We start from the raw sequence: 26981 nt of genomic DNA, 5'->3' as shown, positions 1-26981 counted from the left end.
TCTTTTCATATCTGAACCAAGCTTGGAGCACAGTTTATAGTTTCCTGTTTATTCCCAATATCTACCTAATCCTTGTCAAGGGCAAAATGACTCAATGAGAATCGCCATTTAGGACCAATGACATATCACCAGCAGGACTCGCGACGCTCGCATTTGACTCATCAGATTAATAAAATCATTAAACTGCATAAAAGCCCTTGCCATTCAAGTCGGGTCCCCACAGTGTTTCACCTTGTCTGCTTGGCAGCGAGGGGCCCTCTGTCTTGTTGAGAAATGAGAGGAGGTTAGTCTCGGCGCTCGCAGCTCACGCCGAGCGTCTCCGCCGGCCGGCCAGCACGTCTGCCTCGCTCTGTGCCATTGATTACCTGATGCAAGCAAAAGCCAAGTTTGCCTCTCTGATCATTAATCCTGCCGCAGCCCTGCTCACAAACCCTGTTCTCTCACACACACACATATACATACACACACACACACATATACACACACACACACACACACACACACACACACACACACACTCACACCATTTGGTTTCCCTTCTCCCCGTATCTGGCATTTATTGAAGTCATGAGAGCTGGCCTGAGTGATGGAGGTGGAGCTTGAAATTTACACAATATTTTACAGCTGTGAAGAAATTCCCACCGAGATCAATATTCTATGGCAGGAGGAGAATCCCCAGATCAGCTTTGTAAACTTTATTGAACAGATATAGGAAAGATTTATATCTAAACCCAGCTAATTATTCATGCCTTCTCTTCACTGGGCCCATCTTTATCTCAGCAGTTAGAACAACGTGCGATGATGCCATGAGGATTTCTGCACCAGCGAGTTCAAAGATCCTCCCAACAAATTCTTTCATGATTCAGGTCCCAATCTTGACATATTGGTAAAATGGATTTTAATTTTACATACTGTGCTATAAATGTGTGTTCGAGATTCGTGAAGAATCACCTGGAGGAGGCATCAGAGCAGAGATGTTGTGACAATAACGTTACCTGCTGTTATCTGCAAGTGCAAGGCAGTGTGCGGGAGTCTTTTCGCTCATCTTGTATCGACCTGCATTCTACTCCTACACACCTGAAGTTTTACAAGAGTGCAAAAGTTTTGTGCTTCGCTTTGGAATTGAAACTCTGCTACAGCGATTGAATTTTCCCTCTGGCTGATCTGGTGGCAGATAACATAATGGAGGCAGCTTCATCCAACTATCCCTCTTCACAACCCCAACATCTAGTGGCCCTGCAGACTGGCGACGAGTATTAATGTTTCAACACGTATTGGCTCTGCGGCCGGCAGCCACTCCCCCAATCACGAGGTGAGAGGCCCTGAAGTGAGAGTCTGTGGAACTCATTTTCAAATGTCTTCTAAATGAGACACTCTCCTCACTAAAGCTACGTTATCCTTTTACTCTTTCACTTGTGCCTTGCTTTTGGACTTATCTGTGGCTGGGAGCCAACCGTTGCCCGCCGTCCTGGACCCTCCGCCACTCTCGACTGTCAGCTTCTTTGATATACAGCAGCCCAGCACAGAGCTTCAGCTTTCTGACCGTCTCTCCTATGAAAGACAAGCCATCTGTCCGGAGCCGAGAAAAGCAAAATGTTGCACACAACACAGCAGCTTGAGCTAATATGATGGTATCAACTTTGCAGGGGGGACGTCCTTCACCCCAAATAGTGAACCTGTTCCCCTCCATATCACCACTGCTGTTATCAAGGGTCTACTCTTATCTCCCACATTTAAGGGCCCTCCCTCACCTTTGGCACAGACTTTTCAGAGAGATCCCAACCAAGATGACAGATGAACTGTGACGCCCCTCCCAGACTGCGGCCCAGGCCAGGGTCAGAACAAACAATCAAACCACGGTCCTGTGAGACCAGCCCGAGAGCGGCAATGCATCTCAGGGGAGAATTCCAACAGACCTCAGATGGGAATTAAACTCAAACAAAGTGCATCATCAGATGCTGGGGGGGGGGTGTCTATACCCCCACACACTGAGAGGAGAGGTGAGCCTGCAGCGAGATCATTAATTACACAGAAACCTGAAAAGGTTTATCAATACTAATACTTCTTTAATAGTCCCATCTCTACTGGCTAGCTTATCCTTTTAGCAGACTCATTCATGATGCCATGTCATGGCTGAAGCTACCAAAGAGATCCCAATACGCTGCTGCTGCTGCTCCCGCCAATGGACGACAACACTCCATCATTACCTGATGTAGGCCTGCTTACGTTCTTATTCAGACGGATGCGTATCCATCACAACCAGTTTCCAGTCGTAGTCGCATTAATGAGGTGTGTTGTAGACATGTACTGGTCACAGTCTTATGTTAACTGCTCTAGGAAACAGCTTCTCGCGAGTGTTCCGTTTTTGTATTATTATCAAGAAAACACGTGGCATGTACCACAGAAATACTCATTATACGGTTTTATAAATACCTTGATATTTAAATGAGGTCAACACTAAAATGATTGCAGTCCAAGTCAACTCAGTCAATTTGATTGACAGGAAAATAATTCTGATAAGCAAATTCTCTGTTCAATCGATGAACGAGCAGTAGAACGACGGTGTCGTGCGTTCACAGACGCTGGTTTGCCGAGGACCAAATTAAAAACGCAACATCTCATCCACTGATTCAGATCAGAGGAAACCAGACTGGGGGTGTGAAAGCCTCAATGAGCCTTCTTAATTTGTGATCATTCATCTAAATTCATCTCTCACTTTAATCCATTTTTAGCCGTTTGAGAGATTCTGGCCCAAACATCACACAATTCTCAAGTCAAAGACAAAACAATTTCTGAGCTTTTCCGTGCAGTTTTTAAAGAAGGGGAGACAAAGAAGAAAAACCATTATTTTTAGAATTGCTCCTTTACCTCAGGGAGCGCACCTCCACAAGAAGCAGCAGCACAACAGCCGTGTTGCATGTCCTCAAAACCACAGTTCAATATGAGCGAAAAATGACACCAACACATCGGCGTGCGATGGAGACACGAACTGCAGCAAAATTTCACACCAGGTAATTATCTACTGTTTTTCTTTGCCTTTGGGGGGATGGTGGGCGAGGCCCATTTGAGGAGGAGGAGGCGGTGGTCTCGCTTACACCCTTAGATGTGATGGTGAAAATTACCCAGCCTCCTCGTGGGCTTGGAGAGCCACCCGACCTCATCAAGCAGCAGGTGAGCACTTTTTTGCATCTCTCCTTCGGTGTCGCCCCGTCCAGTATAAATAGAACAGTATGCCGGCACAAGTCACATCTCATTTGGTGTGCTGTGTGTCAGAGCACCTCCGCCGAGACGCCGGGCACCGAGGGCAACCGGGGAGAACCCAGCCTCGCTAATGGACAAGAGACGGGCCTGGAATTTACAGTCCCCTCCAAGAAACATTTGAGGCCGTGATGTTTACGCTCACGCACGGACAGAATTGTTTTCATTTGGGTCTTGCTGTTGGCGTAGCGCGAGCTCAACACCACAGTGACTCCCTGATCAAAAATCAAACATCAGATGGTGATTGGACCAGTCAGAGCTCACCAGAGGTTTGTGAATTCACTGTGAGTTCTTGATACTCTCATGTCAAGTCGGATCCTGCGTAGTTCTGGTGGAAGCACAAAAACCCAGTGGTTCAAGCCATGGGTGCAGTTACTGTTGCACCGGAAAGCTGTGATTCGACGCCTCCATTCGTCAGTCCCATAGCAGTTCACATCCTGTTTGTTCGAACTCATGGTAAACAAGAGACTTTAAGGGAATTCAATGTTACAACAAACATCAAAAAGTTACAGAGATTCGTGGATGGAAAAGAGTTTGTTTTTTTAGAACATTGTGATGTCACCCTGAAACTTATCTTTTCAGATATGAAGTATAACCAATTAATCATATCTTGTAATTTTATTTCAACTTGCTGGTGGTGCAAGTGTCTCATTTAAAGTTTTCTTTTAGACTCGCAGCGTTTCTCAATGACGCGGTCGTGTACTGATGCTCAAGGCAGACGTGCGCCTCACTGTTTGCTTACCTGCGATGTGGAAGGCTCCAAAAGCCAGCAGTAGGCCCCGGTGCTGTATTCATTAATGAGAAATCAACTTAGTTTGATACCATATTAATCTTCATCTTGAAATGAAGCAGAATGTGACCAACATGTTAATGATCTCTCATTACTGCACACTGTGACTGTCGGGGGCAAATCAAACTGCTCCCTGTACCTCGACGTTTGCATCTCCACCAGATGAGACTCGGCTCTTTCTGCTGGAATCCCCGCAGAACCTGAAATATACTTTGTTGTGATCGGGTCTTGTTTGGACAGATGTCCTTCCGTAGTGCTGTGGCTCAAGCTGCTCTCATTCTGTTATAGTAGACATAACACTTGCTTGTATTTCTGTAAGCCAATCAGAATCCATGCAGCAACAGGGAGCCTGAATTAGAACTTTATGGGGAATCCACATTCCATTCAGGAAACATATACGTTTATATATTCATATCGGTTGTGTATCATTACAAATATTCACTGAAATAACCTCACGGTCCTGCCTCATCCTACCATCCAGTCAGCCGTCTGAACTGGCAGTGCAATATCAGTCTCACACCCACGACGATGTTCTGGTAAACCAGACTAGCTGTAATCTGATGGGTCCGATCCGTGACCTGTTACTCCACGCTGACTTTTTTCTAGTTTGTGCCTCTGGCAGGGGCTCTGAGTGATATTTGGTCTTCCAACAGATTCTTCCATGCTCCCGTGTGAATCAGGTTGAAGCTAACTCAGAGATAAACCCACTCATGTTAAGATCACTTCGTATCTGATGCCATCAAACAGAGAGAATGATGCGTAAGAGGTGGTTCTACTCTTGCTTCTCATTTCCAGCCCTGAGCTGAGACTGTAAAGCTCACCGTGAGTTCTCACCAGCCATCACTTGATCAGTGAGTCAATGTTATGGTTAAGGACCAGTGAGGTTTAGGCACTGGATGCTCATGTTAGGGACAGATCATAAAAAAGCTAATAGAAAAGCTAATTATTGGGGTTGATTGACAGCCCACTCCTACAAATGCAAAAGAACGCCCTGCACGTGGTATCAGACACGTCAGTTTCAGCGCCTGGGATAAAAACGAGCTCACTAGTTTGCTTGCATCATCTACACCTTTCACTGATTTTGGGGTTGTTGGATCTTTGGGGTTTTTTGCCACTGGAGGCAGCGGAAAAGATCCATAAAACACGAGCTGTACTGTAACGCATTCAAACCAGCATATAGAGGCCAATAATCCACAACATTCACCAGCTGGTCTCACATTTCTGGACACACCACAAAACAAAAACAAGTGAAAATCAAATGTTTCCCATTTTAGGTTCAACAAATCATTAATTTCATATTCATGCACATTAAACACATGAACTCTTCCTTTGCAACTGAAAACTCCGTCTGCAGTTACAGTACATCAGTAAATATAATGCTTCTAGTGTTTTGACTTAATTCCCTACAATATAACAACAGATTGTGTATGGATGATGACACATGATCCCTCCAAGATGTTGATAATTAAAGAAAATGATTTTAAACACGCATCCTAAACTCACAATTCTACATGTGCAACAAAACAGACTTACTCCTGTAAAAGGACATCTCTCTGTAGGTTTCTACAAACAAGACTATGCAGGCAGGTATACACACACACACACACACACACACACACACACACACACACAACAAAGAAAAAGCAACCTCTGCGAATCGGTCCATCAAACCGCAGTGAGGCAGCCTGACGGTTTAACTGCTGCATTCCTCCAGTCTTCATCAAACAACCGCACCTGCATGTCCGTACGTCTGGCTGTGAGCCAGCAAAGGGTTAAAAACATGTCCGTCTCCTGCCGCTGGTGCAGGCGAGAACAAGAGAACAATAGAGGACTCACCAGCATCTCAAGAGGCCTCCAGCAAAACACGGATTAGGTGGAGATTATTAAATGTCAGCTCTTAAGACGAATACTTTTTACAGCCTCAAAGTAAATCAATACTACTTATCTTTGATAAAAGAGGGCGAGTAGATGTGCCAGCATCGCGGTCTGACAGATCTCTCTGCCTCGCGCTCTCTCGCTCCTCAAAACAATACCTTTACTAATCCAATTGAAGAGTAATGTAATTTTTACATATGGATGTTTGTTTCTCTGTTAGGGCACAGTCCAAAATCTCTCTTTTCATTTGTGTCTTCTGCTGCTTAGCCGCTTCACTCTTTGCCCTCCCAGCTCCCCTTTTTTGTTTTTAAAGGCTTTACAAATCAAATTTGAAAATCCCTCTGGCACGTTTCCAATGCGCAACACAAAGCACTCTGAATCTGTCACTTTAGGGAGAACTGACTCTTTCAGGATATTGTTGTGCAGTTCATGATCTCTCCCTGTCTGTCTGTAATCTGTGTAAACACATATCTGCATATGAATGCACCATAAGTAGGGGCAAGATTTTAGGAAGACTGGTTTCTGGTTGTAGCCAAAGTAGAAGGAAATCAGTGGACGACGTTTTACCCTCAGAGGGAGGAGCAAAAAGAGACCGACGTGTCCAAAATGCATTCCTGCAACCTTTCTGCATCATCTGAAGGGGATTTAGCTCAATAATAGCCAACTGGAAATGCAGAAAATCTTGGTGCCAAAACAATTGAACAGTGATACAGGAAGTGAAATATAGTATTAAATACAGTACCAGCCTGTGAACACACGTGGTGGCCAACAAAAAGTCCAACACAATCCTCTCACGTAACACTATGGCGGGTGGAGGCCAAGACAGGCTGTGCATGCAATTCTTTTAAAGTCGATATTGATTCACAATAAATTAACCTTTTATCACGCAAGCTTTGTTATCTCATGACAGAGATAATGTCCCATTAGCACAGCATAAAGGCATAAAAACTACAAATATGGCTTTTCTTTGCTTATTGATTGATTTTTGCATTAGTTGTCCCCTTGTGTTACAATAACAAGTTAATCATCTCGTTATGATAAGGTATTATTCTGTCATCGGGAGATAGGAAGCCTTGTCATTTGTCCACTTACATCATTTCACCTGCTCCACCACACAGTCGTAACCCTTCAGTGAGCAGGTGAGTTCAGAGTTGGTCCTGACTGTTAATGTCAGCGATATTCTCAGGTGCACCTGCAGCTCCAGGTGTTCCACATCTGCCACTCTCAATACATCCCCGTCTCTTCCTCCGTCTCTAGATTAGACTAGATTGAATTAAACTGAATTTGTGAAGCATGGAGGTACAAAGCCAATGAAATGCATGCAACCAGATGCACAAAACAACAGCTATACAGACACACGAGGGCAAGTACAGAGCGCAAGCGACGCCGTATCGTACACCACGGGGCAGATGATGCGTAAGTAATTACAAATGTTATACTTCTACGTGACACAGATGGAGAAGGGAGTGTGTGGTTGCATGCAGCAACTCCACAGCGTTGGTTGTATGCAACCTAAATAAAGGCGATGTGGGCAGGATGAGGTTCAGCCTGTGCAAGATTGGGCAGAGAAAATCTAAAACTACTGAGACAGCCGCACTAATGCCAGTGGTTTCACTGAAATTCTGCCTCATGCTGAAAAATCCATTTTCACAAAAGGCACCGAGGTTGACATCTGCAAATATTGACGTAAACAAACCAATCAGAACGTGCCTGTCGATGGCTGTATGAAGCCTACTCAGAGACCTCATCTCCCTGCTTTCAAAGGCAGCGCAGGATGCACGGCGCTGTGCCTGATCCCATATTACTCCTGCGATGAGGCGGGCTCGGGCAGTTTGAAGTTTATGTGCCCCCCACCCAGAGAGTGTGCGTCATTATTGCACCTTTGCTCTGTGTGTGTGCAGATATTTTGGTGTACATTTGTAGTGCACCCTCGCCGCTTCCTCAGCTCCTGCATCCAAATCATAATTACAATGTAATATCAGGCGTAAGGCAGTGCCCCTGCTGTTGTTTCACTTTCTCCTCCTCTTCCCTTCTATGAATATCAAATGTTCTCATGCTGAGCTCCGAAAGCTGCACAGCTCCTTCCCAGACACTCAGACAGCCTCTGTGAGCGTGTGTGTGTGTGTGTGTGTGTGTGTGTGTGTGCGTGTGTGTGTGTGTGTGTGTGTGCGTGTGTGTGTGTGTGTGCGTGTGTGTGTGTGTAGGTTGGGGGTAGGGTAGTAACTGTCCTTCTCTGGCTTGAAAAGCCAGCGACGGGACATCGTGGTATGGAAGATGAAGCCTGCGAGGCTGTGGCTGTGCCACTGGTACAGAAAAAAGGACATCTGTCAAACATGCCCTCGAAAGACTCGTTCTCGGTGGGAAAAAGAGCTGGAATAATAGGAGTGTTGTTTATGTGACGCTTGTTTGCTCCTCAGTTGCCCACCATTGTACTGTTCTCTGCGAGCCATTAGTTCTCTCCACTAGATGCAGATTGTCTTTACTTTGATTTGAGGGTATTTTTCATCCTCAGAACATTCCTTTTCCAAGGGATCATTTGACAGATGTTGTCTTTTTAATCCACTAAACACATTAAAAAAAAGTCACACCTTTTCCCCACTACGCAGTGTTTATCGAGTAAAGTACTGATTCAAAGCAACTGCCTCTAGCCGTAATATAAACAGATTATCCATTAAACTCAGGACCGGGGGTCTCTTTTATCTGTGAGTCAGAATTGACGAACACGTACAACGCATTCTGTTGTTTCCTCTGCAGGCTACAAACAGATGCAAACAAATGCAATACTGTGTGAAAGCTAGATAATATCAATTTGTGGTAAATTGAGGCATGTTTAACTTTGTTAAAGTGGCAAAATGACAGAATACAAGGAACCTTTTGTAAGCAGAACTGGCAGACAAACATCTATAGGGGATTTAATGATATTCAATTATAGTGTACCTGAGTGTATGCATGATTTATTACTGTATCATCATAACTTTAGCCAAATATTATCATTCGTGTATCAATTACTCACGGCTAGATGTCTTGAATTGATTAAGAGGAGGCTGGGGTCACCTTCCCCGCCAGGCCTGGAGTCGCTCCCAACACCCTGATGGAAACACAATTAAATCACAATGTAATGACTCTCCATGCGCACACATCAATGTGTAGAGGACACAATCGCAATAGGAAAGGTTCCACACAGCCCGCCGCAGCACCAGGGACCTCCTGTCCTTGTCCTGCCCCAATAAGACCAGAATATATAAATGACAGATGAAAACACACTGCCAACTCTTGGGCTACTCAGCTGATCCGCTCCTGCATCAGAGGCTTTGCTGTAACCGACCCTACTGCCTATCTGGAAAATCCTATTCAGTGAATATCAACAACTTGTCAAGCCTCCAACCACACCTGCAATGGGCTGCCAGACCCGTCTGTTACGCTGAAACACAAATAAACAGCAAAAGTACACTGTAACATCTTGTTACAATATGCTGCTGTGAGCTCATTAGCAAGTGAGTGTTATCATTTGTTCTGCTAAATTAACCACTGGTGGCTTCTATCCAGGAGCAGTGGAGGGGTGATCTGTGCGGAAAAACACAAGCATAACTTCCAACTACAATACGGCGATGTTCACCGACATTACGTACATCAGCCGCAGCATCCCAACACCCAGCCGCCCCCCACCCCTAAAGTTCACAGCCGGGACCGCGATCACACCGTGTTGTAAAGAGGTTTGAGTGCACGTCCAGGTTCTTTCACTGCCCTGCGTTTATATAAATTCCTCATGGTGAACACTTTTTTGAAACCCTGCCTTCGAGCTTGCCAATTGGCCAGGACTCAAACTGTTTTAGTTAGATTAGATTTAGATTATACTGCCTGATGTGTTCAGGAGTTGTTAACTGACATTTTTGTATCGGTACTCTCATAATTTTCAGTCTCAGCTGTTTCCAGCTACAGTAAAAGGCTCGTGTTTTCGCCCCACACCAAGGAGTCACACTGATAGAGGGTACTGTTTGGGTGAAGCACCACTTCACTGATTGGGATTGCAGCTGCTAGTTTGCCATGTTCTCGAACTGTTAAGACATTAACTCAAATTTACAGCATTCAGCCACGTGACCGAGGAGGTGCTGCGATGCGAATAAAAATCCATTTGGATTTGAGTCATTGGGAAAATATATCATCAGATCGATCTAACGAAGTACGTGATGAGCTAAAACGTTCACACTGCATTTGGCTGCAAACTTAGAAACACGTTGGCAACAAGTCATCACTCCACCTGCTTGAACTCTCTGTATGATCTAGATGGAAGTCACTGGGCTAATCATCTCACACACACACACACACACACACACACACACACACTCCCAAAACTAAAATGGCAAAGATTTCACTCAGGTGCCTGCTGCTTCTGCCAGGACTCACATGAACCTTCTTCATTAGATATGGAGGATATGGAAAAATACATCCATTCAGCAGCTTTGGTGAGGTGCCTCCGCTGCCTGTCGCCTCCTGGGAACAGGCGAGATGATGGCTGCAAATTAATTTGTGACACTCAGAATTGATTTTGTAATCCCACATGGTATTTGATAAATAACCCTTCAGAAAACGGAACACCTCAGACGATAAATACAGTTATTATCTCTTGGAGGGATAATTAGTGCTTCCTGCAAAGACAGAGCACCCTTGGTCCTCTGCTACCCCAGAAGTAAGACAACTAATGAAAATGTTCAAAGACCCTTAAACAAGAGGAACATGATATCACTCTGGCTTCAGGTGAGGCTGGGCGTTTGGTGTCGACACCGGCAGCTTTCCTGAAGGAGGTTTTAGGAGTTATTAAAATCGCCTGAGTGCATGAAGCCACACATATCTGACGCTGCCGTCACAGGAGTCGTCTGCCTCTCCGCCTGCATTAATGGACTCTTTTTATGAGGACAAATCCTCTGTTATAACAGAGGCATTGTTTACTGGCTGGTGGTGAAAGTGTGAAGCCACATTCTCCTTAATGGCCCCATTAGCTTCTCTGGTTTTGTGAAGTCCAGCGACCATCAGAGGGAATTTCGGGAGGTTTAGTGGGACAGTCAAGCCGATGTTGTGATTTGTTCTAATAGCCAGCAGGGGGCGAACCCACAAAGTATTATGAGAGATATTAACTAAATACACATCTTCCGAATGAGTTCATGGTCTCCCATCCTAGTTTCAAGCCTTCTTCAACAGGCCATGATGTTCATTTTGTATGTTCTGGTCCAATTTGGAGTCCAAATTCCTTGGGGCGTGGCCAACACCAAGTCGCCACCGCGGTGCCACTGGATTGACTCGGAACTCCACCAGATTGTCTGCATGTTTTTAATATTTTCCTTACTTGAAATGTCTCTACCGTCTTCTTTCATTACAACGTTTTAATAATAATAAAAATAATAATAATAATAATAATAAGCAAGGCCAAATCATTCTCAACATCAAGTTCCATAAAACAAGCCAATCAGAGTGTTAGCAGCAAACCCCAGAATATGCTTTAAAAGTGAGTCTGATGAATTCTCATGTTTTACAGCATTTTTAATAATTAGGTCCTGAAATGATAATTAGTGTGTCTTTGTGAGGGAGACAGTGTTAATGAATATGAGTGGATATGAAAAGGAATCCTCTTCGTGGGAAGGAACCGTTCATTTGCTTCCATGTTACATGTAACATTTATCTTCCTGCCCTGGTGTTTCTCTTGGTTTGGACGCGTCGCCCCTGCGGAGGACATGAACATCTGTATCGCAGCTCATGACAAGGCTTTGTTGAGATATTTCAGCCTGGGCCGAGGCGGTTGACAGGCTGACCGAGGCAGCCCTCCCCGGGGTTGAAATGGACTCATCTTAGTCACAAGACTGAAACTGTAGAAGTGTGTGTTATTACCTCTCTACACGCCACAGAAATGCTGAGTTGGCTTCAGCACCAACATCAAACTCTGGTCACAAAATATCTTCAAATCGCCGATGCAGTAAATGCGACTCCAGCAGGTGTCTCTCGATATGAAAAGGTTTGAGTAGCCCTCTTTTTCTGACTCCTGTTTAAAGTTAAATCCAATAAGTTCCAGTTTCCTAGTTTTGACACGCCAAGATTTAGTCTTCTCCATCCACCTTGCTAAATAGCACTTGTCATTCTGGTAAGGATTTTTGCCATGACTCTAAATTAGTGTGTCTGATGCCTCCTCATCATGACCGGCTATTGTTTTTTACTCCCCCTGTACTGCCAAGTTGGAGGCAGAGAGGCTGTGAGGGGCTCTGAGTGGAATGGAGCCTTGCTGACATGGTATTCACTCTAAATGTAAATGAGAGGGTTTTAGGAGTGGTCAGAGAATCTACGCCTACAGTAGAACGTGCTCCTTTACTCTGGTCTCACAGATGACAAATGCTGTTTGCAAGGCGAGGCCTGCAGATCAGCGCCGCACTTCAGTGTCTAACATGAAACACGCTACACGGAGACGAAAGAGCTAGTGACTCACGTACAAGCAAACAATAGGGTATTCTTCGACACTACACCACACACAATGTACTCGACCGACACATTCACACATGTACAAGTATACATACTGCATACACAAACACCAGGGTGGTAATCCTGCGTGTCATCGGATGAAAACAGAGCACGAGCATCTTCAGATCGCAGGGAGAAGTGTGTTACACTTTTTTCTTTGGATAAACACACACACACACATCAGTCTTCCGTGAGTTTTACACTTCTTTGATGGCACTGTTGGTCAATTATATTATTTAATAATTCATAAACTCAAAACATGCCTCCGCGAATCCATGAGAAAGCGACTCTGTGCTCATGGAACTGTGTGAGCTCAAAACTCTCAAGAAAGAAACCCTGCATCGTAAATTAAGGACATATTATATCGCATTCAATTTCAAAATAATTCTTCCAAAGAAAAAATATAAAGCCGACAGCATATTGTAAATCTCTCTCCACTAATATAGATAAATATTTTCAAAAGAATATACTAATAAGTATTCAGCTATTCTCTCTATTACATAGAGCAGTTTTCTGTAAAGTGCTACATCTGTTCAGCTAGAGGCATTTTGCCACTGAGCTGTAGAAAATGAAACTTGCATAAGATTGCAGCACACTGGTAATAACTTGGAATATGTAGCATCTAAAGACATCTTATTTGAAATAGTTTGGAGCTTCAAACTCAAAAATTCAAAAAGTGGGGGAGCTCTAGGTATGGTTCAAACTCAAGTGATTCGTGTTTCAGATTCCATCTCAAACCATAAATGAAAGCTGCAGCAGCGTCTGAGGAGGCGGCAGGATCAACGGACGCGTCAATGGATGAAGTTTTAGGTGCATTCATGGTAACTGAGAATGCATTATCCCAGCTGCACGCACAGTTGCATGTAGATGATGCAACATAAGTGAGCGTCAGCAAATTTGCTGGAATAAATTCCAACTTCAAAAACGGACAAAGATGAAAATATTGAGCTTTTTCAACCAAATCTGTGTAACTACGCCATGGAAGTCTGTTCGTAGTTGAACACCAGTCACAGTCGCCCGTCTACAACAGTCCCAAACTGTCAAATTAGACTGAAGTTCACCGCCAGGCAAACAGACCCACACAGTTCACTGTTCATGAAGGGTTTGCCCAGATTAGCGATTCCTAATGGCCATGGGCCCCCTGGTGGGCCGTGAAGGTACTGCAAGTGGGCCTAATGGCCATGGGCCCCCTGGTGGGCCGTGAAGGTACTGCAAGTGGGCCACCAAATAATTTCCAAAAAGTATGATTTTTGAGCGGCTGCACCGTGGTGTAGTGGTTAGCCAGCAAGAAGGTTGTGGGTTCGTGCCCCGGCTGCAGCACGGGGTCTTTCTGGGTGAGTCTCCATGTTCTCCCTGTTCCTGCTGGGTTCTCTCTGGTACTCCAGCTTCCTCCACAGTCCAAAGACATCAAGAGGGACCAGGTTAATCCAGACTCTAAATTGACCGTAGGCGTGGCTGGGAGAGCCAATGGTTGTCTGTCTCTATGTGTTGGCCCTGCCATGGACTGGTGACCTGTCCAGGGTGAACCCGCCTCTCACCCATAGCCACTGGGATAGGCTCCACCCCCCACGACCCTTAATAGGAACAAGCGAAGAAAATGGGTGGATGGATGATTTTTGAGGGGGTTGGAAATGCAATTATATAAAAATACAAATATAAAGAATAATGTTTTGAATGTTTCATTTCATTTTCATTCATTGTTGGTTTCATTTAAAAGGATATTAACATATTAAAAAAATCATTATTTTGTTTTGTTTTTTCCTTCAAGTATGAGACATGTGACAAGCAAATGAGAGCACAGGAAATTTTGTTGTTATCGGCCGGACCACTGGGCAGCGAGAACGCGTTGCACTTGACTTGTTTACATTTGATGCTGAGGGCTGAAGCTGGAGTGTAGGGATGGAGCTGGCGAGCAACAGGGAGGATTAAAAGGAAAGAGAGACGAGACACTGATGGTGGAGGGACAGCCGTCAGAGGTGGGCTGAGACAATTTTTGAGACTTAAAAGTGGGACCTGAGTTGGAAAGGTTGGGAACCACTGGTCTAGATAAAACAACACATAAATTCTTGCCTCATAGGTTCTTCAAATGTATGTACACAGTCGTAGTTTCCCACAATCCGTGGTATTCCTCTCTTTTGCAGAGGAGAATATTCGAGGGACGAAGTCTAACGTTCAACATGTCAAAATCACATCGATTGCATTTGATGTGTTCATACATCTTTACAGGTGTCTGATTTTTTGATCGACTTCCAAGCCATCTGTCACGATGAGAGCACTACTGAGGCATTATCTGGACATCCTTTCATTGCAGGAAAAGAAAAATGCTATTAAGGGAAGACAGACAATTGCAACTTTTATAGCCTTTCACTGTAAAGAAAGCCAAGGTGATAGTGAAGACAGCTCCCTACAGCAAAGAAATGCTCTTAGAAACCACAGAAAACATGACAGAAAGAGGTCTTGCAGACCCACAGCCACAACACAACCACAAGACAAGTTTCTGACAGTCAACAGCTGACAGGCAGCTCACAGCATAGAACACCTCCCAGCAGCGAGCAGTGTCCCAGTCAGCAAATATCAGTTTCAACTGTGAAGAGAACCCTTTGAGCAGCAGGTCTGACCTGTCGAGTGACAGCTAGAAAGATCTCCCTAAAATGGCAAAATCTGAAAAAGAGTCTTCCCTGGCTCACAAAGAGTACACTGACACACAATAAATTACAATAAAAGCTGGAAGTATTCTGGTGTATTAAAAATGTATGAGGACATTTGTTCTAAAGAGACACTGCTGTGCTCTATATTTCCTGACTCAGTTTCGTCAAGACATTCTAAAACAGAGCTGGTGGGCGTCTTCGCAACAGGCCCAATTCTTAACAAACGAAACTGGAGACTCATTAACGCCAAGTAATGTGATAATTCATGGAGGGTATAATCTCGCAACGAGTTAAGGTTTATTTACTTAGCTTCTCTCCAAAAAGGAAAAGTTTGCTCATCAACACAAGTCAGGAGAATAAGATACTGCTCAGTCAGAACTAAATAGAGATGAAAGGAGCAACAAAAAATGTTTTAGATTTTTCATGGCAGACAGGATCTCATCGACTGGAATAACTCAGTTTGTTTTCAGTGAGGGGTGGGGGAGGTTTATAACTTCGTCATAAAGAACCAAGCCTTGTATTTTAACGATTTTAGAATGGCCCTTACTTACAGAAGCTCACAAATTTCATTGCCTCTCCAGTTAAGACAATTTTATTTTCATCCTTGTCTAAATGAGCCCCCTTCTTCAACCTTGGATGTTTAGATTCAACACTAGAGCCACCCGAGGGATGTCAGAATGATGGCAGTGCGAGCACAGAGTATGTCATTAAAGCCGTTACCCCACCGGTGGAAAAACTTGCTAACTAGCTTATGTCTGCAATGGGAAAGAGTCTAACAACTCTCGATAAGTTCAGGGCTCCAGATGAAACCTGTGTGTTGAAAACAACTGATCAGAGAACAGTGTTGGTGTCTCAGGTAAAGAGTAACGGCGTGATGCAGGTGGCGGGGCTGCCAGGTAAGGCCATGACCTTAACTGCAGGTGTGTTCCTGCTGGGGGGACAGCAGGGTAGAAGGGTAATAGAGGTGGGAGGCAGCCGTGAGCCAGCAGAGGGCCATGCATGCTTATATTGTGTATTTGGTTGTAAGTGTGTTCTTAAAAGACACGATGGGCTCCAGAACACACACAGAACATCCCTGGAGGCGACTAGACAGTAGGGGGTTGAATGGCAGTGAAACCACCTTACCATCAGAGCACCCCCTGCAGGAGAGAAACTTTCACAACAAATACACGCACACACACACATGCTGAGGCCTCCTTTGGGCACCTTTCTGCAGACTGTCAATCTGTGAGCCCCCTCCCGTTTCCGGCCCGCTGGACTGTACACGAATTTTAACTTGTAAAAACTGCCTGGAGTGGACATACAAAGCATTAAATATGAAGAAAACACAATTCCCAACATAAACAGCCTGTGGCTAGTCTTTGAATGCTCGTATCAAACTGCTTTAGAAGCTTGTTGTGCCATGCTGTCAAAAGAATACTCAGTATATGGGTAATGCAAAAGAGGAAATGAAGCTTGAATAAAACTCGTAGGTTCAACTCAGAATTTAATAATCACAAAGCTTCATAAAGCTACAATTCTATCATGCATTTGATGTTTAGTTCAGAATGGAGCAAAGGATTTATTATTTTATCCGGGAGGGTAAAGTTAAGGAAAAACAACTTGCATCAGTTATACTCCTGATTAGAGCTGAGCTGTTTGTGTCCGTGTGTATGTGCACGGTTATTGTTGCGATAGAAAACAAAAGAGTCGAGTCCTCTGGGTACCTCTGATGGGGAGGACGTTTAATCCAAATTTATGCAGCTCAGGTAGAGCTTCAGGTCAAGGACAGTGTGCGCTTGGATCCGACGGCCATGTTGTAAACAGAGCAGCCACTTACCTGCCAATCACCGGCCCATCGCTGGAGGACCGGACATGGATCTGCAATATCCACAGTCAGCAGGCAAACAAAGTGTGTTGGGTGTGTGTGTGTGTGTGTATATGTGTGTGCGTGAGTGCAGTGGGAGCTTTGCATCCAGAGTGCTTTTGACCTCTAGGGTGAGACAATTTGGAGTTCCTTCAAGCAGTATGAGTGGAGACAGCGCGGCAGACCTCGCTGGCCCCGTCCTCCTCTATCACACCGCCGGTTAGTCCTAATCAGAACCGACATATTGTCCGTCTGTCAGTTCATTCAGCAGCCATGTTGGCTTCAAAGTTTGTGCTATTGCCAGAAATTGCTTTCTGAGCTATGGGATGAAGGACAAAATAAGACTAGCAGAATGTGAAAGCGTGGCTATAAATTGCCTCCCTGCCTTCAAATGCTTTGTGGAGAGTCATAATGGTGCAGATGCAGCAACCACACAAAGACACTACCATTACATCCAGCAGAGCTCCTGTGCTAAATTAAAATCTGATGAACCTGTCTTTCCCTCTTGTACCTTGCCACCTATCTCCCTTTTCTGTCCCTGATTGGCTGATGGAATACATTAAAGTATCCTAATGTGAGCAGTCTTCCATTACTTTCAGAGAGACAAGTGAAAATGACTAAGAATACAAGAAAAGCAACCAGCCAGACATACGAGCAATAAAGCCTCCAGTTAAGCAGGGGCTTTTAAATTATTAGGGGAGCGTTGGGCACCACACTTGATGATATTTGCATTTTTATTTATGAAGTAAATCCTCCCTAAGCTTATCATTTCATTTCTGCAAATGTGAGCTACTTCTAAGACTCCTCCATGATGGAGCTTCCCTGTTATCAAAGCAGGCAGTAAAAAGCAGAGGGCAGCAGTCACCTCCTTTCTGGCTGGACCAGCTTGAGCAACTGGTTTTTCCTGGAGTAGCTGAGGGATCACCACTGTGCCGCCAGTGCCGTGTTGGACTTCCTCATTGGATGCTGCCTTATCAAAGCGATGTACAGCAGAGATGCTTTCCTCTGACCTGGAGGGTGGATTGCACGCAGTAGCACAGCCAGATGTTGGCAAGTTTCTGTGTCAGGTCAGTGATTTCCAACCTGCAAATAATGAACGAAAGCGAAAGCTATGCTTGCCTCATTTTCAAGCATAGCACTGCTTACAACCCAGTCTGGTCTAATCCAAAGACAAAGAACCTACTCATACATCTTTCTCATGTTCTGCTTATGTGTCACTTCATTGTCCTGCGGTTCTCATTGCAGTGGTTTGCTCAGAAGAGACCGCTGTCTGCTCACGTTTACCATCTCAAGTCCTGGGCGTCCAGGTGGTGTAGCGGTTTACTGCATTGCCTACCAACACGTGGTCGCTCAGTCAAATCCGCTTGTTTGAATCCAGCTCAGTTGCGTGTCTCTACGTTGACTATGATGAAGATGGGAAGCTGGATGAGGGCATCTGTCCTTGTCACCGAGCTCGGGCTCACGTATGGGACGAGGCATGTGGTCATCCGCAGCCCTCCCCAGACTGGCAGATGGAGTGGAACCGTGACAGCTTGGAAACGGGGTAATTGGCCATGTATAGATCATGAATGGATAGACTCATTAATGTTTGATTGGACTCTGCAGTGGTACTGGGACCACTACAGATGAGCATTTAATTTTAAGAAAAATCACATTATAGTCACACTTAAACATCCCAGTGACAAACTGGCCATATTTCTGTTCCACGTACTGGGTTTGACCTGGTCCTGTTCCAGCTGACATTTGATGTAAATTCTGGGCCTGCTAGAATCTACAAGTCTCCCCAGTACCAGTGATTGAGACAGTGGAACATGAACACACACACACACACACACACACACACACACACACACACACACACACACACACACACATATACACACACACAAACACACACACACACACACAAATTACCACCCACACAGTCTTGCACAGGTACATGACAGATTGTTTTAGTTCACTGCCAGGAGCCATTACTTTTAAACAAGTTCATATACATGAGAAAACTTTCTTTGGCAAATTCCTCTAGCGGATTAGTTGGAGAACGATAATAGATTTTATTATAACCAGTAATAAAATGTTCCTCACAATGAAGCTATTGCAACAAAGTTTTAAAGTTTTGCACTCCCTTCCCCATGAAATCTAAAACAATATGGAGTCATTTCAGTGATTTACTGGGTCTAAAAATCAAATTGAAATTGCATATCCCTGTAATAGATGTAGTCATTATTTCCATGGAGAGATATAAGGACGAAGAGTTCCATTCTGCTGCAGTATAGCTTTCATCTCAATGTGATTGCACAATTGCATGTTTATCATCCATGACATTGCCGAAATGTTTCTGTCTCAGAATCACCTCATAAAACCCTCATTTACAAAAGTTTAGCCGAGATTAGTCCATTAGCCAAATTACCTAGCCAAGCAGTTGATTTCCAAACGCTGCGTCTTCAATCTGCAACACAGCATGGGACCGCGCTCCGAGAAGAAATGAGAGGGAGAGACGGAGGAGGAAGCTGGGAGCGCTCTGGAGAGCACTGGGAAACTACTCTGCAGTGCACGAGTCAGCCAACCTTTTCCTTGGGCTCACCTTTAAGGAGTGAAGCATGCATTGATTAGAATATGTCAGCTGTCTTCATAGGAGCCAGATCATCCCCATCATGACACGTGCCCTGCTCGCACCCAACCGAAGGATCACACCTGAGGAGAATGTTCATGCTGAACGTCCCTCACAGCTTCACGGGGTAAATATCAGACTGACGCTGGTCAACTGCAGTGTGGAATCATTTCACTTCCTGATCTGGAATCTGATTGGTGACGGTAGGGATTCAGTATCATGAGACGATATCAAACGCTGCTCAATGGTGATGAGTTCTGTTTGAACTGGGAAGACCGACTACACTTGGCTCCCGGTTTAAGTGATTTTAAACTACAACAGAGAAAACGTTGTGGACTGCTGCGTTCAAAAATACACATTCAGCAAAGGCAAGTTCACCAAAAGTAATTTGTACCGTTTAAGATATTACTCGTTCCTTTTGTTTGAAAGTACTGTTAGCTAACAATATAACTGTCTGTGTAGAATAGTGGGCAAGGCAAGGCAATTTTCTTTGTAGCCTGTTTTCACCACCAGTTTGTCTCCAGGCTTCATGGCATCATAACAACATCCTCTTGCCTCAGACCCTCACATCGACTGAGGAGAAACTCCATAGAAAACCCTTTTAACAGGGAAACACGGGAGAAAGCTCAGGGTGAGGAGGGGAGGAGGGAACCTCACCAGGAGGGACAGACGTGCAGGAGATGTTGGTACAGAGAAGACAACAGTTTATAACACAGAATGTGGGAAACATGGAAATGTTAATAACAGCTGAAGAAGGAAGCTTCTGGTAGGCAAGGGAGGCCAGCTTAATGGGAGGACTGGATGGCAGACTGGTTCATGGGAGGGGAGCGCAGGCCGGTGTGACAGCAGGGAAAAGGGGGGGGGGGGGGCAACGCAGGTGGCAGTTGGTGCATAGAGATGGAGCTCCAAATGTTAAGTTAAAGTTAATTATCATGCTATGCTTATTACATTTGAAGCTACCCCTCCAAAATCATCACATTAATAGTGTGTTAAACTTTTCAACCTGCTCATCTGCGTCGTCCCTGCGTCGCTGCTTCAGGAGCACTTTTCAGACTCAGCCTATCACTCGTCTGAAGGTTTTTACTGAGGACTTTCGTCACGTATCATTCACAGTCTCATTTACGAACATTTTATTCCCGAAAACATGGAGAATTTAATGGAAGTCATTTTTTACTTATGAGGTGATAAAGAAACAAAAAAAATAATTCTGTAAACACAACTATGTCAACAAAATAAATCAAGTCTTGAACCATTATTACACTTTTTACATCCCCCTCCATCAGCGTAGCATTTGTTACTTTATAGCACCTCACTTACGATGACTTGTTCTGACAGGTATTTTGCTGACAAGCTTTTTACAAACTGGAGACTCAACCGTAGCGCGAGGCTGCGTGTCCCCAACTACACACTCCACCACTGCTTGTCTTCACCCTCTTCAAGTCTTTCTTGAGGTTCTTTCTTTCTGTAGGCATTTCCCTTGGCCTCCCAGCGCATTAAGAGCATCTTGCGACAATGACTTTGTCCTTTGAGAAACTTGATGTAATGCCACTTAGGGAACACAGAGTCTGACTCAGCTGGTGCCATTTTGCCATTCCATCAGGATGATTCTTAGTCTGGGGGATGTTTTTCTGTTAGACCGGGGAAGTGTCATTTCATTGATAAACTTTTGAGGAAAAAAAACCCCATCAATGAACACTTATTTCAAGGCTTAATACATAACAAGACACAGTAGCTGTCATAATATTTTTTGAAATATTATCAGTAACACATTGTTGTACTCCATTACTGTCTTAAAGAGATATATTACTGTCACTGGCAGCGCAAACATTGAAGTTCACACAGAATACTGGTTTATTTTTCACCAGAGTAGGATGTACTGTTGAACGAGTCCCAGCAATGCTACACAGGACAGAATAACACAAGTTTAGCTCAACTCTGCTACACGGCTGGGAAATGGACGGTCATTGCTTCAAAACGTGGGCCACCGGTCACAGGGGTAAGTCGGTGTTTATTATGTGAATTCCTGGATGTGAAATGTTCACCTGCATAATCATCACTGTGCCACACATAACGACTGTATTATCAGAGGAATGAAGAGTCTCTCAAAAGGGTTTCTTTCAAGGTCTTCCTTTGAAGCTTCTAATGAGTCAACAACTGAGTCTTTGTGCAGAAGAACATTCACCACCCTGCAAAGGTACAACTCTGCCCACCCTCTTGTTCCCTCTTCATTTTCAGTCACTGCTGAGTGAGAGATTTAAAGGCATTAAGTCAGAGGTGCAGTTACTCCATTTCCTTTGCCCAACACCTTCTCTCTCTTCCATCTTCCTGTTCTGCATTTGAGGACAGGTCTGGTGTCTAAACTCAGACTTGACCCTGTATTTGAATAAGTTAATGCGCTGGCCTGTTTGTGGGGAGCGAAACGGAGGGAAAGCCTGTATCTGTTCCATACAGTTGGCTCCAGGGAGAATTTGATTCCTTTTCATCTGTCACTCTCAAGGTGTCATTCTCCACCCCAGGTTGTTATCAGCACACAGGCCCTGACAGCTTCAAGCCGCTTCCTCAAGGAGAAAAAGAAAATGGGGAAAAAAGGAGCGTTGCAAAGCTCAACGATGAATGCATTTGGAGGGAAATGACATATCATCCGTGTACAGACGTGGATTGATGCTGCATTACACAACGTTTAATAAACAGAGAGAACCAAAGCACAATGCTCATTCTGTGTTATTCAAGGGTAATTCTTGGATTAGTTTCTAAGGTCTTGTTAATGCTGATTGTAATACCTTTAACATGCTTTTGTCACGCATGAGACATCCAATGCAAACAAAACCGTGTATAGTGTGGATTCTCACGGGGCCGCTCCAGGAAAAAGGAGCAATATGGTGGCACCGACCCAAGACTTTGTACCACAGTCTGATCAAATCAGAACCATAACAAAAATTCACATTTATTTTACAAAGTGGCTTCAGAAATCTGCAGATACTTTAACATAAAAGGACACATCTTTGCATCCAGAGTGGAGCAGAAACCAGGTGTTAAGCCAGAAATATGATGGTATCAGTAGGGATGTCTGAGTACAGCAGTGCTGTGAGTAGATCATCAGTAGATGCATTTGTTCTGTAACTATATCCACACATGGAATGGCGGGGCTTAAGTGAGAGCTTTGACCAGAAGTGCGTGGGGTTAACTGGAAGGTAAGTACCTCCACAAAGGAAACTATGTTAATGCTGGCATGTGTGCTAGTTTGTTAGCAACCAGGATCTCTCAAAAAACTGAAACAGAATTTGAAATTTGGTCGGTAGATCACATTGACCAACCTTTCAAAGCAACCCGAATCACACTGTAGATCCTGAGGACTGTAAGAGTTATTCAGCTCATAGCGGTGTGTCACTCTGGCATAAATTATTTTAAATAGAATATAATAATAGTTATATTTATAACATCTCTTTTAACAGTATAATAATTGGCGGATAGCTCAACATCAAACAGCATATCACAAAACGTAACGGGATATTGGGAATAAGGTTCAAGATTTTATCATATCTCATATACATCAGGTACAAGTACAAGGAAATGCTGTATGCTAGGGATGGTTGGGCTCAGGATTTCTTCCTGGTACTTGCACGACTGTTTGTACTCTCTTTTTCGGGCAGGCTTTCCCCTGTTTTACCCTGGGCAAGTACTGTTGAGCACTAATGAAAGCATCAGCTGGTCAGGCCCAGTCCTACCGTGAGTAAGAGCAGAACTGAAAGTGTTATTGTTTGTTTTGATCTAAAATCAAAGTGTTTGAGAGTTTTTAAACAGACAGGGTTTTTTTGTCATTAACAGTTCGTTTCCATTCGTGTCAAGCTAAATAGATGGTGGATTCTTCCTGCACTGTGGAGTGCATAAACAATTAAAAAAAAGTTTTTAATTTTTTTCTGTCGTCATCTAGACAGATTTTTTTTTTAAGTACCTGTGTTATTTACTTGGGGCGTTGCAATCATTCTGTTCCTCTAGACACAAAAAAGAGTGTTATTGGATATAGAAATGCTACTGTGGGTGGTATCCACATCACAAATACACTGAGTCATTCGTAAATGACCTGTATCGTCTATGTATGAGGGTGCATTGTTAGAGAGCTTGTACTGACAACTCTCTGCTGCAGTAAGAAACACGATGAGCTGTGAGAATGAACCAAAACTATTAAGTTGTGGGCTGTAATGACCTTGAAAGGAGCTGTTGGAACCTGCAGCGTTATACGATTCTCTTTGAGGATCATTGCAGCATCTTTTATATCGCAGATCAATTGCTACTGTAAAAATATTGGTCACACTCATGTTGGTGCTACTGCGCAACTAATGAATCTCTAAAGTAATACTATTGATTAACGGTACTTCTGAACTTGTTGAAGCTCTAAATATACAGGCGTATTGATTTCTCTGGATTAAGATGGACTGTAGACACTTTTGATTGCTGCAGTGACGTGTCCTCTCATTGAGAATGTGGGAACATTTGTTATTCACAAAGTCTACCTCGCTGCTGTGAGGCCGGAGCTGATCACAGCTCACTATATCACATCAATCACTCTGAGAAGCCCTGTGAATTAAATCCAGCGCATTAAATATGCAACACATTGCATTCATTATTGATAACTACAGTCCACTAATGTACTGAAGGCTACCTGCATTGTACTCGACATCAGCTTTTATCGGCAGACTGTGCAAGTGGTTTGGATATGCTACAAACATACATTTTACCTGTGATCATGTGGGAACGCTACACTCGGCCCTGCTGAGTCCCTCATGTCATCTGAAAACAATTCAATCACATCATGCCCCTGGACAGCTCTATTAATTAGTCATTCATTTGCGAATACTGTTTTGGTTTATATGAAAAGGACTTTTATGTGTCTGGTTCGCAGCTTCAACATGACCCTCTGCAACGCAATAAATCAGGTTTAAAAACCACTGCTGTGGGACAATAAAACCAGGCTTAAGCCCAAAATTATTTTGGCAGTCTAGTACTAGTTTAGAGAGCATCAATCGCTCAATTTGGGAATTACAATGCAACTAGTTTGCAACAAGTGCCACAACATTGAATTCAGGATCAGTGGCTGTTTTATTTCCTCTTAAAGTCCTCCTTCCAATGACATCTTCGGTGTGAGTGCACAGTGACATACCACAATTCTATCTAAAATGAATTTCTGTTGTGCCGTAGCTAAATGATCCAGTCTTGAGTGTTACAGATCAAACCATCATTGGTTGTATTCCTGAACAAGAGTTACGCACATGTTCTCTACTCTAAACATATGGACTACATTGATCCACCCACCCGTAACCCTGTAGAGTCACTGGGAGATGGCGTTAATCCCAGTTTACAGTGGTAGACAGTAGGATCTCTGCACCTGAAGGTGTTCTGCGAGCAACTGATCCAGGATCATACCCGACGAGTAAGACAAAATAAACTACAGCTCTGAGTTTCCTCGTGATGGCGAGAAAATCGTTGACTCATCCCTGCTACAGTGGCGGTCAGACGATAAATTCAATCCACCACTTTAGTCCAAAATGGAGTGCCTCAAACCGATATGGATAACGATGCAGATTTGGTTAAACATCCGTGAACCTGAGGATGAAGCTCACTGACACTTTGATCTCCTGACTTTGCCTCTACCACTAATGAGGCAGACACATTTTCAGTATCTTTGAAATCCGGATTGGTTGAAATGAACCTCTCTAACATGGAGTTTCAGGGTTTTCGGAAACTTTGTTGATTTCACGTGGCACCGTTGAGGTCAAAATATGTGTTTTATTTGCTTTTTTTTTTTTTATTCTGTTGAATAAACACAAGCAACGGGTCAATTTTGTTTCAAACTAGTAAAAACTATAAGCAAATATCACAAATAATTATGAAATCACCAGATTTAACCCACAATCCTACTTGTGTCTCAGAGTTATCAAATAATTCCTTATAAAGACCAAATTTATCAACCTTGAACCTCTGAGATTAGATGACAATACTATTTGCTCCATCGGCAAACATCTGATCCGGATTTAGCCTTCTTTTATTTGGCTTATCTTTCCCAGATCTCACATTTTTTACTATTCAGATGAAAGATTGAGAAAAGAATCTCTTCCCTGCCCTCCCTGACACTTCCATTCCTACTCCACATTTCTCCAGGAGAAGAAAAATAGAAACACACAGTGACGCGAGAAATCCCCTGACACCCGGAGATTGTAATAATCTTCTTCTCTTCTTTACGTTCTTCAATTCTTAATGCGTTCCTACAAAAACAAATTTATGGTAATCCCCCCCATCGCATATCCATTGCTGTTGTCAAATCCACATGAGGGCAGCCAAACATGCTTCTTCTCCCCATTCGTAAGTAGAGAACGACAAAGCACAGCAGCATTGTTCTCTGTAATAATTACTTCAAGCAAACCACTTTCTTTCATTTACTTTTGCGGCCCTATTTAGATTTTGGCTTTCCATATCACTGCGGTAATTTTGAAGTTCACATAATGCACAAGTCTGTGGAGATGATGCGTGCACTCTTTATAGTCCAAGATGAACACATGCTAATCTGCTCTGCTGTATTAGCCATGTAGCTATTACACGGTGGACTTTGGTCTTAATCACAGTCAGAAGCTTGAAGACGGAGGATATCAACATATGTGAGGAGGGTTGTCTGTTAATAATAGAGCCACGTCGCAGTTGGCTTGGCAGATTATGAATACGAGCACAATGTGTTCCTCTCAGCTAACCACCGGCAGCCAAATGCTTGTTGTGTCTGGGTGACTATAGCGCCACAATACCATGACAGTTGCAGCTGCCTCTAGACTAGAGATGTGAGGGTTTCCAGTTCTGCTGGTGTGGTCCAGTTTAGGCCGTCAAAGTGGTTTGGAATCAATGTGAACCAGGTAAAAACGATGCTGTGTGTGTTTACTTGAAATCCCCAAGTGTTTTTGGGGGGTAATGATTAGAACAGGGTAAGACTTAATTCATCAAGGCATTGCAATTTATCATAAATCCTGAGATTGAGATTCGGATACTTTTTAGAATCAGAAGTAAAACTGGAGGAAGTGGAGTTGGTAGGAGTCAGGTTGTCTGAAAGCTTAAAATGTCTGTGTTAAAATACAACGATGCGACAAACCTTTTACAACCATTTCAGCAAGTATAGTTTGCAACCTGTGGCAAACATTAATGCTCGAGGTGTGGATCAACAAACAAATGCGGGTGGAAAAATCCTTTGTCAGAAAATGGCACTCAAACTCTGAAGAAGGTGGTACACACGCTGTGACAATGCTGGGACATACAAACACAAACACACGTGAGAGAAGTTGCCATTCCAAAGCAATTTGCGGAGGTAAGGGAAGCAGTCGTCCAGCAGAGAGAGCGGCACTTAGCTGTGATGGTTGGACCTCCAGAGCGATGGACCCCTCTGTAACCATCACATCCCATTTCATTGCTAAT

General features: G+C 43.8%; 1 long non-coding RNA gene across 2 annotated transcripts in view; it reads right to left on the bottom strand.

Moving 5' to 3' along the window:
* Positions 1–26981, bottom strand: part of LOC147269778 (uncharacterized) — a 103134-nt gene that overhangs the window by 41268 nt on the left and 34885 nt on the right. For both annotated transcript variants that reach the window (XR_015111594.1, XR_015111592.1), the window contains exon 2: positions 8937–9011. This is a non-coding gene — a long non-coding RNA (uncharacterized LOC147269778). The remainder of the gene's footprint in view (positions 1–8936; positions 9012–26981) is intronic.

Source organism: Aulostomus chinensis, chromosome 2 (genome assembly GCF_037954235.1).
Source record: "Aulostomus chinensis isolate RoL2024-O1b breed Wild chromosome 2, RoL_Achi_v1.0, whole genome shotgun sequence".
Lineage (NCBI taxonomy): Eukaryota > Metazoa > Chordata > Actinopteri > Syngnathiformes > Aulostomidae > Aulostomus > Aulostomus chinensis.
This window is presented reverse-complemented; position numbering and strand designations above follow the sequence as displayed.